Here is a 17,510-nt window from a genome sequence, read left to right as displayed (position 1 = left end):
GCTGGAATGCCACATTTAGGAAAGTCTTTTAAATGCTGAGTTATCCTTAGATGTATTTAGCTCAAGCCAAGGCATAATGTCTAGAAAAACTCAAATAAATTAGTTATGTCTTTGATGATAGCAACAATAATAGATCTTTTTATAGGGCTTTGCTCACAACATGATGAATTTTATCCCTTTTTATAACAAGGAAACCAAGACTCAGAGAGGCATAATGGCTTTTTAAATTTCATAGTTGGATTTCAGAAAAGCTTCGAACTGACGTTGAGTGAAGTGGGCAAAACCAAGAGAACATTGTGCACAGTAAAAACAAGATTCTCTAATGATCAACTGTGATGGAGTTGTCTCTTTTCAATAGTGAAGTGATTCAAGGAAATTCCAATAGGCTTGTGATGGAAAGAGCCATCTGCACTCAGAGAGAGGACTGTGGGGACTGAGTGTGGATCAAACCATAGTATTTTAACTTTTGTTGTTGTTTGTTGTTTTTTCTTGTGTTTTTTTCCTTTTTGATCTGATTTTTTTTGTGTGCAGTATGATGAATATGGAATTAGTTTAGAAGAATTTCACATATTTAAGCTATATTGGATTGCAGATTGCTTTCTCTCTTGGGAGGGAGGAAGAAAAATTTGGAACACAAGGTTTTGCAGAAGTGAAAACATGCAGTCTTTACATGTATTTGGAAAAATAAAATGGTATTGAAAATTTTTTCACTGCTATTATATAATCTTGGAAAACACCTTGAAACTTTTTTTCCCAACTCCTATTTCTGTAGCATTTGGTACTTTATATTCATAGAATCCTATAATTCATACTTTCCTGGTTCATACTGGAATAGGAATCCTGACTACAGTGTTTCTGACAAATAGTCATCTCCAAAGCAAAACAAAAACAAACAAACAAACCCTCCTTCTTTGCAACTTATTGCTTTATAAAGCAATTCAGGTTTTATATAGTACTTCTTCTACTACAGCAGCCAGTGGTGTAGATTGTGGGGGGGGAAATTGTCTGTTATTCCATATGCCACAGGAAGCTCCCTGCTCTGTCCTTTTTGGGTAAGTGAAACTTTACTTAAAAATCCAACGTGATTGCCCTTTGAAAACTTTAATACTTTTAATCTAAGAAACTTAACAACAACAATAATATAGCTAGCACTTTAAGGATTATAAAGTGCATTATGAATATTATGTTGTTAAATTCTCATAATAAAGAAGGTATTATTGTTATCCTCATTTTATTGATAGGGATGAAAAGTTGTAAGCAATTATACCAGTAAAGTGTCTGAGGCAAGATTTGAACTCAAGGCTTCCTGACCTCAAGTTTAGTCCCTAAGAATGCCCTTTGTATTTGTATTCTCAGAGTTTAACACTTATTTGGTACATAGTGAGCTATTTAAAATTGCTTATTAACTCATTTAGCTGATAGTCTTTTGATACTATGTGGAGGCTTCTCACTTTTGAAAGACTTCTCACCTTCAAGATCTTTCTTCAGAATAGCATCAGTACTTTAATTATTGAATGAAAAACATTTTATTAAGCATTTACTATGTGTCAATAAAAAGTTTATATATATATATATACATATATATGCAAAATTCGTTTCAACATTCATTCCTGCAAAATCTTGTGTTCCAAATTTTTCTCCCTCACTCCCTGCTCTCCTCTCCCCTAGACAACAAGCAATCCAATAGAGATTAAACATGTGCAATAAAGATGAGTTTTCTTGACTCCAAAAAAAAAAAAAAATAGCATTTACTATGTACCTGAATTCTGATAAGGGCTAAGGATAAAAAGTAACAAACAAACATTCTCCTCCTTAAAAGAGTTTAGACTCTAATATGGAAATGGTACATAGGGAAGAGGAGCATTTCAATCTGGAGAGTCCCTGGGAAAGGGAATGTAATCAATCATAGGGTAGTTGACTGATATATTCTTTTCAGGAGTGCTATAATTAATTTGGTGTCTATTCCAAGAACAAAATGGGGGAGAAGACATGGATGTTCTGAGACCATGGCAGCAAGATATGTCTGAACCCAGTTAGATATGATGAACTTACACTAGTCTGGCATGTGTAGAGGCCCAGGGCTGGGCTATGAAGAAATGGTAGGACAAGACCACGTGGTAGCAAGATGATTGGAATCTCAGTGAATTTTTATCACAGTCACTTAAAATAACTTTCCTGTGGCCAAAAACATTGTTTGGAGGTTTAAATAATGAACACTTTTGCACTTAATATAGATAGTACTGGAATAATTGACTCTAATTTTGACTTTAAAACCTTTTAAAATAGGACACCCTGTTAGAAAGCTGGTTTGCCTTAAAAACTCAAGATCACACATCATAAATAAATAGGAATAGGAGAGAGACATGTCTTTCACAAAATGGAGGAACTCTTGACCAAAAAAAAAAGAATAGAGGATCATAGAGTTAAAAAATAGATAGTTTTAATTATATGAAGTTGAAAGAGCTTCTACACAAATAAAATCAATATGAATAAATTAGAAGAAAAATATTGGGGGGGAGTGTCTTTGCAGTGTTTGTTGGATTAAGTCCTGATGTCTAAGAGATAAAGCACTAATTTAAATACATAAGAACAAGTTATTTATTCCTCAACTAGTAAATGATCAAACTATGAATATGTATTTCTCAAAGAAAAAAACCTGTTATAAATGAGCATATGAAAAAATATCCATATCAGTAATAAGAGAAATGCAAATTAATATAAATTAATACAACCTTGCATTCATTAGATTGACTTAAAGGGCATAGTAAATATTGGGGAGGATGTAGAGAGAGATCTACTTTAATGCACCTTTCCTGGAATGTGAGAAGTCATGCAGTCTTTCTGGAAAACAATTTAGAATTATGCCTCCAAAGCCACTCAAATTGTACATACTCTTTGACACATAGAGACTATAATTAGATTCACATATGAAAAATACAAAGACAAAAGAAAATATATTTTAAAATATTTCTAATAGCACCTTTGTATCAGTAAGGAATTTAAAAATAATGTATTTTCCATCATTTGAAGAATGGTTGAACAAATTATGCTAAATTGTGTAAATATAATGAAGTATTATTGTGCCATATGAAATAAGAAAAGGAATTAATTGAGATAAATATGGAAAGATTTAGGAACTGACACAATTTGAAATGAAAAAAATCAGGAAAACTATATGTAAAGTGACTTCAGAAGAAAACTCTTTGTAAACTTAAGAATTTTGATCAATGTAGTAAATACACATAATTTCAGAAGATCAGTGATGGAGTAAATGATAGCCCATTTATTCACAGGTGTTAGATGGGAGATTAAAAATGTGATATATGTACATTTTTAGACATGGAAAACATGAATTTGTTTTGTTTGACAATACTTTCATCACAAGGGAGGATTCTTCTCCCTTAATTTTAAGGGGATTCTTAAAGGGGAATAAAAATGCTCCAAAATTGAGATAAACATGGAAAGACTTAGGAACTGACACAAATTGAAATGAAAAGAATCAGGAGAACAATATCTAAAATGACTTTATCAGAAGAAAACTCTTTGTAAACTTAAGAATTTTGGTCGTTGTGGTAAACACGCACAATTTCAGAAGATCAGTGATGGAGTAAGTGATAACCCATTTATTCACAGGTGTTAGATGGGAGATTAAAATTGGGATATATGTACATTTTTAGACATGGAAAACATGGATGTGTTTTGTTTGATTATGCTTTTATCACAAGGGAGGATTCCTCTCCCTTAATTTTAGGGGGAATTTTAAAGGGGAGTTTAAAAAAAAAAATCATACACATAAAAGAGAAGAGAGGAAGTTCCAAGGGAGATTCAGTTCTAAAACAAATACATTGAATTTATTGAACACCAATCTGTTTGTAATGGAGATTTGTAATATGACATACAATTCTTTTCAAAATGTGTTTTGCAATATATAATTCTTTGAAAAATGTTCTTTGAAGTATTAACACTATTTGATGTTTGTCAAGAATAAAATAAAAAAGATAAAAATTAATTTTTAAAACTCAGGATCACTTCCATACTACAATGAGGTATTACTGCAAAAAGGCCTTGATGGGAGTGAGGCAATTAAAACATACACCATTATCCCTATTTTATAGATAAGGAATCTAAGCTCCAGGAAGATACCATGATTTTTTTCTAGGCTCACACAGATTAAAAAATGCCAGTGTTTCGATTAGAGTCCAGATTCTCAGTCCATTCTTTCTTTCTTACCCTCTCTATATGGTACATTGGGACTGGAGTCCAGAAGACCCGAGTTCAAATTCAGTCTCAGCCACATAATAATTGTGTGATCCTGGCCAAGGTTAGCCACCTCAGTTTCCTTAACTATAGAACAAGGATAAATAACAGCACTTATCTCATAGGGTTGTTATGAAGGTTAAATAAAGAAAATTTGTAAAGCACTTAGCTCAGCAGCTGGTATATGGTAAATACTTAATGAGTTCCCATTCCCCTTTTCTTCCATTTATTTCACAGTCAAACGCTTTGTCAGAATTTACTGCATTTACCTTTCTATTTCAGCACCCACTTCTCTTATCTCCTGCAATCTGGCTTCTGATCTCAGAGCCAGCTAGGTGATGGAGTAAATACAATGCTGGGCCTGGAGTCAGAAAGACAAGTTGAAATCTAATCTTGGACACTTACTAACTGTGTAACACTGAGCTAAGTACTTAACCTCTCTGTTTGCCTCAGTAAACCTATAAAATGGGGGTGATAATAGCACCTACCTCTCGAAGTATTCTCAAATGAGATTATATTTGTAAAAAACCTTGGCAAGGTTATCTGGCATGTAGTAGAGTCAATAATATGATCAATAAACATATATTAAAATTCCTACTATGTGTCAGGCACTGTGCTTAGCACCAGGGAAACAAAGAAAGGGATTCCCTACTCTCAAAGAGCTCACAATCTAATCTAATTACACATAAAAAGAGTTGGAAAGAGCGACAGAGGAGGAGGTTACCTGGTGAGAGGCATGATGAAGTCGTACAGCCAGAATAGGAAATGAACAAAGGGGTATGTTTCACATTTGAATTCATCTAAAGTAGCTTGGTAGGAAATAAGTATTCCTTGGGTATCATCCTTAAGTGGAAGAGGATCAGGGAGGAGTTCCCAGATATCCACCTCCTATTCTTTCCAAGTAGAGGGATGAAAGGGCCCTGCGGACAGGAAGATAACATGTTTCTGAGTTGATTTCATTTTGTAAAATGATGAATAATTTGGAGATGATAAAGTCCAGGAAAGTAACTAGGTGGGAATATATTAAGTACCATATAGTGCTTAGTCCCCTCTCCTTCATCAGTTAACTCAAAACAGCTTTTCCCAAGGTTACTTGTGGTGTATTAATTGCCAATTTGTAGCCTTTTCTCAGTCTTTATCCTCTTTGACTTTTGTGTGACATATGATGCCATTGATCATACCTTCTCCTACCTGAATTTTCATGACACTTTCTTCTGGTTCTCCTGCTTGTCTTGTCTGGCTTGTTTCCTTTGCTGCATCATTATCCTTGTCCCACTCTCTTTGCAGGAGTATATACTGCAGTGTTAGATCCATATACTCCTTTCTCAATATATTTTTGATGACTACATCAGCTTCAATAGATTCAGCTATTCATATTCCCTGGTGCTATGAATTTATATTCATAAATTCAACAAGTCCAAAATTAGAATTGATTTTTTTATTCTGTCTTCCTAGGCTTTCTGCTCTTTAATCTCCTTTATATAGTTTATTTCCTAACCAAACTGACTCTGGCAACTCTTTACTGTATAGAACATTCCACCTTGTGTCTTAATTGTGTGCAAGTTGTTCTCTATCTTGTACTTGTGTGCCTCCCATCCCAGTCCCCTTTTTCTTTGCCTTCTCTTCTCAATACTACGTCATAAAACATCTAGCTTCTTTCAAATTCAATTCAGGTGCTACCTCATTCAGGAAATCTCTCTTGATATTCTACCTAGTTGTTAGTGCCTTACCCAAGAAATTTATTTTGTACTTAGATGTTTATATGAACATAGGAGTAGAAAGAAGATGGAATTTGGAGAAAGTTTTGTATTCAAATCCTACCATTATCACTCACAGTCTGTGACCTTAGACAAGTCATTTAACTTGGATTTGTCTTCAAATAATTGGTCTTTAGAGGATCCTTCCAATTCTCTCTATATGATCTCATGATGTTTCTTCCAAATAGAATGCAAGCTCTTTGAGGTAGACAATTAGATTTTTTTGGTAAGTCTAGCACCTAGCATGTAAAAGGTACTTAATAAATGTTTATTAAATTCAATTCAACTCTAGTGTAATGTTCTTATCACTATCATGTTGCCCTTGTTAAAAATGGAAATTTATTCTCATTGTAAGTTCAGTAAGTACATCAGCAAATTAGCTTTAAATTCAGCATTTTAGAGGATTCTGAATAATTTAAATAGGAAGAAATCTATCCCTAATATTTCCTTTTGGTTGGGTTTTTACCATTATCTGATTTCTAGTCACATAGAAAACTGCCAAGAAGTTGGTTGGAGAAATCTGGTCTCCAATGAACTGTGACACAGCCTTTAATCATGCACAACAGTCAGAGTCCCTCTTATCAACCTTGTCTGAGCATGTGGATCCAGGGATTTATTTCCAGTCTTCTTAGGCCACTGGAAAACTAGGTCATTAACCAACACTGTCATTTGTGACATTTTAGTTTAATGTTTGAAAGCTGTTTTCATTTTGTTAATGCAAGTTGACTTCATATTTTGAGTTTAAACCAACCACATAATAATGCTTAAGCTTTGATACATTATGTTCCATAACCTTTTGTTTTTACCTCTTCTTAACAACTACTTGTCTAAGTTCCAAACTAGAGGCAGTGTGGTATAGTGAAAAGAATGTTGCATGGGAGTCAACAGATTTGGATCTAAATCTTGGCTCAGTTCTGCCTCTTTCTTAACTGTGTGATTTTCACCAAATCTCTGTTTTCTCATTTGTAAAATGAGGGGGTTGGATTAGATGATAATCATAGTAGCTCAAGCTTTTAAATAGTTCTTTAAGATTTTCAAAGCATCGTACAATGAACGCTCTAATGTGATTCTCTTAAAACTCCACCTAGTTCCAGCATAGTGTATTTCCATAACTGCCTTGTTCAGTGCCCGATTTCTTTTCTTTCTTTTTTCTTTTTTTTGTATTTTATCTTATTTATGGAATAAAACCAGCATTTCCATTACATACTATAATAAAAGGTGATTGTACATGAAACTTCAAATCTCCTATGTACAAGTTGCTATTCCTTTTAAATATTCAGCAAAATTATCCTGTAAATTTCTTTTTTTTCCCTTCCCTTTTCCCCCTTCCCAGAGATGATATCTATTTGACGTGTGTGTATGTAAATAATATGTAAATTATATATATACTTTTATCACATCTTTCACTGACTGCAGATACCGTGTTTCCCCTATAATAAGACACTGTTTTATTATTTTTTGGGACAGAAAAACACCAGAGGGCTTATTTTAATGAATATTGACAGCAATTTTAATAAACAGGTAAATGTGAACAAAAAAAAGTACCTTTATTCAATAATGATCATGTCATCTTCTTCAACAATATCATCATAAGTGTCCATATCCTGAATTCTGTCCTGGATGTCTTGCACCTCTGTTTCCTTCAGAAGAAGTGGACCCAATCTGTCATGTCCAGCAATATAGTCTCTTTAAATGAACATGTCTTGTCCAGGTAACCGACACAGCTGTCAGTAATTTTGTTGAAGAATGACTTCTTCACCCAAGTCACGACTTCTTGCAGACAGGGCTTCACAAAGTTTCCTCGCTGATTTCTTTCCATTCTTTTTTCAGCATAGTCATTGACTTCCATGCCCAAATGGTCCTTGAATGGCTTGTTTATTGCAATATCAAGGGTCTGGAGATAGGCAGTCATTCCTGCAGGAATCATTACTTGATCTATTCTTTTCTCTGCAAGGAAGGTCTTCATTTCTTTAGCGCGGTGAGTGCTGACTGAGTTCTTCTTTTATCCTCCATCATGCCCCTTTTATCCTCTATCATGCCCCCTCTCCCGCTTACATACCGGGTGTTTATGTATTGTTTAATACAATTAGTTCTACAACTATGCACACTGTTTGGGCCTGCTCCAACTCCTAGACTATACTGAGTGGATGTTACTAAGAAAGGTTGGTATCCAGCACAAGTAAACCCTCAGATCACCCTCAAAGTTGTTCTTAAAACAATATTGTTACTATATTCAGAGTTCTTTTGATTCTGCTCATTTCACTCTTCACTGTTTTATATGTGTCTTTCCATGTTTTTCTAAGATCATTGAACTCATGATTTCTTTATAGCACAGTAGTATTTCATCACAATCATTTACAACAGCGTGTTTGGCCATTCCCCAGTTGTTGGGCATTCTTGCTGTTTCCAGTTCTTTGTCACCCTAGAGCTATAAATATTTTAGAACATATAAGTTCTGCTCCTTTTCCACTAATTATTTTTGGAAATAGACCAAAAAATGTTATTGCTGGGTTAAAAAGTATAGGCAGTTTAATAACTCAGCATGATTCCAGATTGCTTTTCAAAATGATTGGATTAGTTCAAAATTCCACCAGCTATACTTTAGTGACCCAATTGTTCCACATGTTCCCCTTCTATCATTTTAGCCAATCTGATAACAGTATAAAACATATAAAACAAAAGTATAAAAAGTTGTTTTGGTAAAGAAATTCAAAAATGAAATTTCCTGAAGTCTCTTGTGTAACAAATTGGGAACTGGGACAAGATGATAATTATTGTATTTTTCCAGTCTTTTCCTTCAGCAACTTGAAGTGGTTGCTGCCTTTCACTGCATACCTTTTCTTCCCGCACAATCCCTTTCTTCCTCCACTATCTCCTTTTAGATATGGAATCATAAACCATAATAGAATCAATTCTGTCATTGTTTCTGCATTGTTATTGCTCAGTCTTTTCTTTTTTCCCCTGTTTAAGGCTTTGTGACCCCATTTAATGTTGGTTTTTGGAAAAAATACTGGAGTAAGTGATCTGCCATTTTCTTCTTCAGCAAACAGGGTTAAGTGACACATGCCCAGGGTTACACAGCTAATAAGTATCTGAGAACAGATTTGAATTCAGAAAGAAATCAGAAGATGAATTCAGAAAGAATTCAAAATTCAGACTTTGTATCCACTGTGCCTCCTTAGTGCTCTTATTCCTGCATTGGATGTATTAGTTACTTCCCTAGAGCCCTGCTCACCTCTCAGTAACATTTTGTACTTCTCTAGCCATTATTCCCTAATGTTTGTTGTTTTCCGGACCTTTCAATGGACAAGAACTGTCTTTTCTTCTATAGTTAGCCCTATGCTTGGCATATAGTTAGCACTTAATAAATGCTTTTTTTAGTCATTCTTCCATTCATTTATCTTTGAAATTCTTTCCAGTTCTAATGGAATCACAAGATTTTTGAATGACAGGGAACTTAAAATATTTTCCAGTCCAACCGTTCATTTTCCAGATGAAGAAGATCAGGTTCACAACATGCTGCCACCTTAATATATATGTTCTAAAATCTCTTCCAAATGCAACATTTTGTGTTTCCAGATGAATATTTTGATACAAACTACTTTGGTAAATTGTGTCTTTAGGGAACTGCTGATTCAGTAAAAGGAAAAGTATTTTGCTGCAACATAGAGGAAAGGTAACTTATATTAATTGACTTCCGATGATGAAAAAAAAAAAAAGATTAAGTATGACATGATTTCTGGCTCCAAAAAATTCATAATCCAATAGAGGGTATATGTCACAAAATTTTTCTTTTTCAGTATGTTAAGGATCTGTAATTTCATTAGTAGCTCAAGAATACAATGGTTAGATTTCTGGGCCTTCAGTCAGGAAGACTTGAGTTCAGATACAGTCCTAGGTATGACCCTGGTTGAGTCATTTAACCTCTATTTCCTCAGCTATAAAATGGGGGTAATATTAACATTTGTTTCTCAAGATTGTTATGAGGTTCAGCAGAGACAGTATTTGTAAAATGCCTAGTACAATGTCCACCACATACTTTCTCTGTTCCTCACTTTTTTCTCTCCCCTTTTCCTTTCTTCTTCTCTCTTCCCTTCTTTTTTCCTCTCCTCCTTTCTTTTCTCTTTTCCTTCCCCCTTCCTTTCTCTATCGCATCCTTTTTTCCTCCCTTCTCCCCTCCCTCCCTCCCTTATGAATTCTTGTTGACAAAGTCATTACCTAGTGACCAGCCTTTTCATGATGAGCCCCTCTTCACTTAAATAGGCTAGTCCTTGCTCAAAAGACAGTATTTTAGTGAGCCCATCCATACTTAAAGTTTTTTAAACTTCAGTGGAGTAAACAAATTTTGTTTGTCAAAGCCTTTGAGACCTTCACCTGACTAAGTAAAGGGGCTTTTAAAAGTAGACAAGTCAATATAATATATATTAGAATATAAGAAACTTATAAGAGAAATGGAAAGGATGTATTCATTCAAAGTCTTGCTAATGTGTTGAGATGCTTTTCAGTTCTAACATTTATCCCAACATCTATGTTATGTAAAATTGTGCATTCTGTGCAGGGAATACCTAGATTAAAAATGACACTAATGTAATTATTGTTGTTTCTGACTCTGTGACCTCATAAGGGATTTTCATGGCCAGGATACTAGAATAATTTGTCATTTCCTTATTCATCTTATTTTACAGATGAGGAAACCAAGGAAAACAGGTTAAATGACTTATCCCAGGGTCACATAGTTAGAAATTGTCGGAGGCCAGATTTGAAATCTGAAAAATAAGACTTCTGATACTAGGCCTACCATTCTTTCCCCTAGGCTATGTAGCCACCTTTCACTAATGAAATAGCTAGCAATAAAAAAAATAGCTTTAACATTATCAAAACACTTTTACGTATGTTAACTCATTGGTCCTTATTTTTTGAGAATTTTTTGAGACATTTTGAGAATCTTCAATTATTATCATCTTATTTTATAGATGAGGAAACTTACACACTATAGAAGTCTTCTCTAGTTCTTTAGCCCTATCTATAATTCTTTCATTTCCAGGAAATGAACTATAGTTCCTTTGCACCTTTGGCATCAACTGAATGTTTCTTGGTTTATTTCCCATTTTATATAAGCAGGATTAATACTTAACACAGGATTTTTGTGGCCATGAGCTGGAGTATAGGATAGAACTATTTCCTTTGTCAAGTAACTGAATGAATAGGTTTCCCTTCATATATATAATTTAGGGTTAGAAGATCAGTGTGTACAATGAAGCAAAACCTTTATTTGAGCTTTCAAGATGAGAAATTTCAGCAAAAGGAAAACGTTTCTTGATGATCCAATTGAACTTGTCATTGGCTTTTTGTCTACAATTTTGTTTACAATAAATTTATGCCCCACAACATGAAATGATCTGCTTTGGAATAACTCTAATTGTTAGGAAATGTATTGTTCTGTTGAACAAATATTCTGCCACCATATAACTTCTAGCTGTTGATTTTTCATCTTCCATAGGACAGCTTTTTAATACTTGAAGGAATTATGTCATTCTTGATTCTTCTTTAGATTAAACAGTTTCCCTATTTATGAGTCCTGTTATGAGATTCTTATATTTCATTCCTCTCCTATTTGCACTTTTCAATGTTTTCCATTTTATGTTTTTCTAAGTTTTGGCACCTGGAACTCTGTACAATAAACCCAATTATTACAATTATATACCATGAGTGAATAACAAGATTGGATTGGGCTTATACATACATATATACACATATACTTTTTCATAGTTTTTCATAGATGATAGAATATTATAGTGGGGATTCCTTGGGTTAATTTCTTTTTAACCCTTTCATAAGAGATGTGTCGAAAGGCAAAAACTAGTGATAGGAGACTGGAAATGCATATTTCTTTCCCTGGACAGACCCCAGGGTATTCTCAGGGGCCATAAATGCCATCCAGAGTGCCATGTCTTCCTTACTGTAACCATTAGAAGTTTGAAAGCTTTAGCCTACTAAAGAGGAATTCAGAGGTGTTTTTATATTTTATTTTATTTCTTTCTAGAATGATCAGACACCTATCAGTCAGGAAATCTTTTTCTGATTTATATCTAAGGAACTCTTTGACCATTGGCAAGTAGCTTAAACTCATTTTCCATCTTTCTAAAGTTAGAGGTTACACTAGGTTATCTGCTTTAAGATTTGTTACAATGCTGAATTTTATTCTATTCAGAAGCATTGACATACTAGTAACAGAACTAATCTGGAAGTCAGATCTGAGTTTGAATAGTGACTCTACCACTTACTATAGTGTATAGATTCACTGTAGGGAAAATCATTTCACATTCCTCACCCTTAGTTTCTTCATCTATAAAGTGACATGTGATATCTAAGCCTTTTACAACTCTAATTTTTATGTTATGCAGTCCTTTCCACTATAAATTACAGCATTCCAATATTCCTTCAAGCTTAGCCATTTTATAGTTATGATTTGAAGCAATTAATGTAAAATCAAGTTTGCTTAAAAAGGAACAAAACCTTTACTTGGGCTTTCAAGATGAGAATTCCCAGTAAAAGGAGAACATTTCACGATGATCTGACTGAACGTGTCATTGCTTTTCATCTATAAGACATTAACGTCAATTTCTTTTTATTTAATTTTATTTTTTCTCAATTACATATAAATAAACATTTAAATTTTGAGTTCCAAATTCATAATTCAGCAATCACTGCAATTGTGATTAGTGCTAAGAGTAGCGATTCAGGCTCCATGATCCATCAACTCTCCTCCAGAGTGTGTAGAGCTAATTGTAGAGGCCCCAGGTCCAATATACTTCTCAACATCTACAACGTTTCGCATACAATTTCCCATTACAATGAGAATGTATTTGTCATTTGTCATATAAGTTGTTCCAAGACAAATATTTAGTTACTTGAACAATCTAAAACATGAATCCAACAACTGTTTCAAACAGGGATATTACTTGGTGTGGTAAAAGAATATGGAAGTGAAGAGATCTGAATTTTCAATCTGACTTTGCCACATTCTTGACATCTGATGAGACAAATCACTTTCTCAAAGTGGGAAAATTTCTTGGCCTCTAAAATCAAAGAAAGTAAGTGATTTCAAACATCTTCAGTTCTGACATTTTGTATTCTAAGGTCTGTTCCAATTTACTCTGAAGGTAATTCAATAATGTGCTCAGACAAACAATTTGCCATCTTTGGCCTCAGTGTTTGCTTTCATAAGTTAGTAGATATGTAAGGCCTCTTCAAGTTCTAATTTCCTGTTTTAAGCTCCTTTCACTCAGTATATTCAGTGTTTAGATCAGTTATTATAAAACATTGATATGTTTATTTTTTTTAAATAGAGCACCCATTCCTATTAAAAACACTAGAGAGCATAGTGATGAAGGGAGCTTTCCTTAAAATAGTAAGCAATATCTATCTAAAGCCAACAACAAGCAGTATTTGTAATGAAGAGAAGCTGGACACATTTCCAAAAAGATTAGGAATGAAACAAGGATGCCCATTATCACCACTGTTGTTCAACATTGCCCTCTAATACAATGTTGGCTTTAGCAATAAGAAAAGAAAAAGAAATTAAATTAGAATAAGCAATGAGGAAATAAAACTATCACTCTTTGCAGATCATATGATGATATTGTTAGAGAATACTAAAAAATTATCCAAAATTCTACTAGAAACAACTCACAACTTTAGCAGAGTTGCAGGATATAAAATAAACCTATATTTCTTATATATTACTGACAAAGTCTATCATGAAGAGATAGGAAGAGAAATTCCATTTAAAGTAATTAGACAAAATTAACTACTTGGGGGTTTACATGCCAAGACAAACCCAAGAACTTTATGAACACAATTACAAAACACATCTCACAAAAAGTCAGATCTAAACAATTGCTCATGAGTAGGCTGAGCTAATATAATAAAAATGACAATTCTGCCTAACTTGAAATACTTGTTCAGTGTTATACCAGTCAAACTGCCAAAAAATATTTTATAGAACTAAAAAAAATTTTTTTTAAAGTAATCTAGAAGAACAAAAGATCAAGAATATCAAGGGAATTAATGGGAAAAAAAGTACAAAGGATGGTGGCTTAACAGTACCAAACCTAAAACTATATCATAATGCAGCAGTCATCAAAACTATTTGGTACTAGCCAATAATTAGAATGGTGGAATAGATTAAATATATATGACACAATAACCAAGGATTACAGTGATCTAGTATTTGATAAACCCAATATTCCAGCTTCTGGAATACACTATTTGACAAAAATCACTGCGAAAACTAGAAAAAAGCATGTCAGAAATTCAGCATAGACCTACATCTCAGGCCCTATACCAAAATAAGGTAAAAATTGATAAATGATTTGGGCATAAAGGATGATACCATAAACAAATTAGCAAAGCAAGTGATATTTTAACTATCAGATCTTTGGAGAAAGGAGGAATTTGTGACCAAAGAAGAACTAGACTGTCAATAAAAAGTTATAATTAAAAAAAAAAAAAAGAAAGAAAAAGAAGAACTAAAGAGAACACTATGAAAGGCAAAATGGACAACTTTAATGACATTAAATTAAAAAGGGTTTGCTCAAACAAAACAGAGCCAAGATTAAAAGGGAAGTACAAAGCTGGAAAAAATCTTTACAGCCAATGTTTCTGATAAAGGTTTCAATTCTAAAATATATAAAGAACTGTGTCAAATTTATAAGAATACAAATCATTCCCCAATTGATAAATGGTCAAAGGGTATGAACAGACAATTTTGAGATGACAAAATTAGCCTTCTGTAGTCATATGAAAAAATGCTCTAAATCACTATTGATTAGAGAAATGCAGATTAAAACAACTCTGAGGTACCACCTCACACCTCTCAGATTGGCTAAAAAGACAGGAAAAGATAACAATAAATATTGGAGGGAATGTGAGAAAGGTACGATACTAATGCATTGTTGATGGAGCTGTGAAATGATCCAACCATTCTGGAAAGCAATTTGGAACTATGTCCAAGATGCTATAAAACTGCATATTTTAATGTGCTATTACTGGGTCTGTATCCCAAGGAAATTGTAAAGGAAGGAAAAGGACCCACATGTACAAAAATGTTTGTAGCAGCTCTTTTTGTGGGAACAAAAAACTAGAAAAGAAGGGGGATGCAATGACTGAATAAGTGTAGTATATGAAGGTAATAAAATATTATTGTTCTATAAAAAATGATGAACAAGCTGATTTTTAGAAAGGCCTAGAAAGATTTACTTGAATTGATGCTAAGTAAAACTGTAATGCTGGAGAAACTGAGCAAGACAGAGGTTAGAGACCAATTTAATAGTTTATTAAATGGAGAGATATACTGGGACCAAATGGATCTTGATCCCAGGGCTGGACAAGACTATCATCTCAAAGAATCCAGCACTAAAGGGATAATGTTGTAAAAATTACCCTGGCATGGGTTCTGTCAATAAAAAGTCATTAAAAAAAAAAAAAAGAATCCAACACTAAGTATCAGAGAGCAAGCTTTTTTATAGGATAACAAAAACAATGACATAATGGGGGAGGTACCTGGATGGGATAACTTAATGGGAGGAGGCACCTAGCATGACACAATGGAGGGAGGTACTGGAGAGGTTACTGATAGTTTAGTGGCATCTAAAATGGATAAATCTTTATCCTGTCAAACATTAAGAAGGAATAACTAGAACCTAAAGATATAAAACCTTTATCTCACCAACCATTTAAGAGGGAATGATTATAGCCTGAGGTTTTGGACCAGAGCAACTGAGGTAGACCTTTATCTCATCAAACATTGAGAGGGAAAGGTTATAACCTGAGGCTGGTAGGACTATCGGGAAACTAGGTCAAGACATCAAAAGGGAACAAAACAAGCAGAACCAGGAATACATTGTACACAACAACAAGAATGTGCAATGAGTGATTGATTATGAAAGACTTGGTTCTTCTCACAGGTTCAGTGATCCAAAAGAATTCCAATAGACTTTGAACAAAAAATGACATCTTCATTCAGAAAAAGGAACTAAAGAGACTGAATGTATATCAACACATTATGTTGACTTCCTTTTTCTGTTGTTATTGTTGTTGTTTGCTGTTGTTAATTTCTCCCATGGTTTTTCCTTTTAGCTCTGATTTTTATCTCCCAACATGATTTCATAAAGCAATGTGTATTAAAAATAATTTTTAAAAAACCCCACAATTAGAAGCTTAATCTTTGCAAAACTCAGAGCCACTTGAGACTATTAGATCTTAATTAAATAATTCTGCTAAACATTTGTTCAGCAAAATGTATGTGCAGCACTGTTACAGGAGTAAATGTATAGTTCCCATCTTCTTATATGTTTATTACAGAATATTCTACTTCATTCCTCATTGAGTTCAGGGCCTGAGTATAGGAGATTTCAGCCTACACATTGATATTCTTTCAAATACCCTAATTTATCTTCTTATTCATTTTCCATATCTATTCTTCTACTTCACCTCTTAATACTATTTCAGTCATGATCATGAACTCTGAATTTCCTTTATTGGATTGTAATCTGTTGCCATTTTACATCTCCCTCTGCCTTGAAACTCCAGAGCCAATTCTTCACACCTTGATAACCGGGAGAATTAGTTCAACTTTACATTGTTGTCTATATGGAAGATCTTGCCCTTCCATATCCTAGTTTTAGGTTATCCCTACTATTCACTATTATTTACTCCTACTCACATGGTATTAAACAAAGCTGGAATAAATCATGAAACTATGCTGATTGATTCCACTACAAATTGTTTTAATGTTATATAACCTTAACTGTGTCTGCATTGCAGCAAGGCAATACTTTTATACCTATCTGACAACTGCAGCTTGGATAGTTGATTATTCTCTTCTTGATACTCTTCTCTAGGTTTCCATGACACTGATCTTTCTTTTGATTCTCCTATTTCTATTCATGTTCCTCAGTTTCCTTAGCTAGATCTTCACATTGGTCACACTAACAAACCTTGGATATCTCACAGTATTGTTCTATCTTGGCTTTTCTTCTCTATAATATTTCCCTTGGTGATGTCAAAAGCTTCCCTAGATTCAGTTTTCATTCCTATTCAGATGACTCTTAAGATCTGTTTGTTTGACACTAACTTATCTCACTCTTTAGTCTTTTATCTCCAACTGACAATTTAGACGATGTAGGGTGCTTCACAGATATCCTGCACTAGGCATGCCAAAACACTAAAAGGCATCCATCTGTCACCATCACCACCCCATCTATCCCCAGCCATTCCTCACTTTGTTAATCACTATTAATAACATAGTTCTCTTTGTGACCCAGGCTTGCAAATTAGATAACATCCTCAACTTCTTACTCTCATTCTCCTATATCCAAATTTTGCTAAGGTGTTTCAATTCTGCCTTCATCACATCTCTTATATGATTCCCCTTCTCCCCTCTTGACACTGCCACAAGCTTGGTAGAAGCCCTGCTTATTTCATGCCTAGAAC

General features: G+C 34.0%; 1 protein-coding gene across 3 annotated transcripts in view; it reads left to right on the top strand.

Moving 5' to 3' along the window:
* The window catches only part of NR6A1 (nuclear receptor subfamily 6 group A member 1), a 246,719-nt gene that overhangs the window by 117,050 nt on the left and 112,159 nt on the right, over nucleotides 1-17,510 (top strand). The gene's annotated exons all lie outside the window — the stretch shown is intronic.

This window comes from Antechinus flavipes, chromosome 2, assembly GCF_016432865.1.
Source record: "Antechinus flavipes isolate AdamAnt ecotype Samford, QLD, Australia chromosome 2, AdamAnt_v2, whole genome shotgun sequence".
Lineage (NCBI taxonomy): Eukaryota > Metazoa > Chordata > Mammalia > Dasyuromorphia > Dasyuridae > Antechinus > Antechinus flavipes.
The sequence above is the reverse complement of the archived record's forward strand: the minus strand, read 5'-3'. Positions and strand labels throughout refer to the sequence as shown.